Source organism: Lepidochelys kempii, chromosome 3 (genome assembly GCF_965140285.1).
Source record: "Lepidochelys kempii isolate rLepKem1 chromosome 3, rLepKem1.hap1, whole genome shotgun sequence".
Taxonomy (NCBI): domain Eukaryota; kingdom Metazoa; phylum Chordata; order Testudines; family Cheloniidae; genus Lepidochelys; species Lepidochelys kempii.
Genome location: NC_136382.1, coordinates 102,199,453 through 102,201,060, shown reverse-complemented (window position 1 = coordinate 102,201,060; position 1,608 = coordinate 102,199,453). Strand labels below are relative to the sequence as shown.

General features: G+C 35.7%; 1 pseudogene; it reads left to right on the top strand.

Annotated features, from left to right (window-relative positions):
• The first annotated feature begins 249 nt into the window (after positions 1 to 249).
• Positions 250 to 1,271, top strand: LOC140909022 (trace amine-associated receptor 7a-like; annotated as a pseudogene).
• The last annotated feature ends 337 nt before the right edge of the window (positions 1,272 to 1,608 follow it).

Below are 1,608 nucleotides of genomic sequence, written 5' to 3'. Positions count from 1 at the left end.
TTACAACAGATATTTTGATATGTTCTATTATTTACTTCCCAGTTACGTACACATTTTTAGTCTACTGATGGACATAATGCAACACTTTGGAATTACTGTACTCTCACTCATGTTGACTTTAATTCTCTTTTTCAGAAAGATTTAAAAACTGAAGCGCTTGACCAGCCAGTGCCACAACACTGATGTACACCATTGGTATACAAACGCAAACACTAAAAAGTTCAGAGTAGTTAACAACAAAAGCACAACATGACTTCAGCGCTTCTTCAGAATGAAGAAACACAATATTGCTTTGAGAATATTAATGGATCCTGCTATAAAACATCGTGGTCTTCTGGAATCCGCATAACTTTGTATGTTGTGCTTAGTTTTCTGACAATTCTTACACTAGGTGGAAACCTAATGGTAATGATTACAATTGCTTATTTCAAACAGCTTCACTCTTCTACAAATATTTTGCTCGCCTCCTTGGCATGTGCTGATTATTGTTTGGGTCTGACTATGCTGCTCTTCAGCAGTATAAGATCTGTCGAAACATGCTGGTATTTTGGGGAAACATTCTGTAGATTCCACAGTTTTTTAGATGCATCTTTTTGTTGTTTACTTGTTTCACTTGTTTTTCATCTCTGTTGATCGTTACGTTGCTGTTACTGATCCTTTAATTTACCCTCTCAAGTTCACAGTGCCAGTTTTAGTCATGTGCATAGCTGTTACGTGGACATTTTCCTTAGTATACAGTTTTTCTGTTGTCTTCACTGGGGCTAATGACAAAGGGATACAAGAATTAGTAAATGCCCTCTCTTGTGTAGGAAGCTGTCAACTTGTCTTCAACAAAACATGGGTGGTTGTAACCTCTCTCCTTTATTTCATACCTTTCTTTACAATGATAGCACTTTACAGCAAAATCTTTGCTGTGGCTAAACGACAAGCTAGAATGATAGAGAGAAGCAACAACACCCAGTCACCTAATAACTACAGTGACAGAGTTAGCAGAAGAGAGGAAAGCTGCTAAAACCCTGGGTATATCTGTGATTGCTTTTTTGGTATGTTGGTCACCCTTTTTTATAACTGTAATAATTGATGTTTTCCTTAACTTCATAACTTCACCCCTTCTCTTTGACATCATGGTTTGGTTCACTTATTCCAGCTCTGCCATTAATCCTTTGATTTACTCTGTCTTTTATCCTTGGTTTCGAAAAGCAATGAAAGTGATTCTGAGCTGTAAAATGCTCCGGCTTGACTGTTCAACAATGAATTTGTTTCCAGAATGAAAACCTATCCGCTCCTGCACAAAGCTACTCAATTCAGATTTCACAGTCATTGTCCTTTTCATAAAATCTAGCTGTGTATTTCTTTTGCTGGATGAAATATTGTCATCTTGCTTTTATACTTTGTAAAACTTTTTATCATTGTGAAAAACTGGTTTATCACATGATATCAAGACAATTTATTTACAGATACTGTTAATATTATATTATGCTATGAAATAATAATAGAGCAATGTCCACTGGTTGTAATTGTGTGACTGAGAAGACAGAAAGGCCATCCAGAATTAAACAAAGGCAAAAAAAAATATCAAAAATTGGTTTCAGTGCAATTCATCTGTTT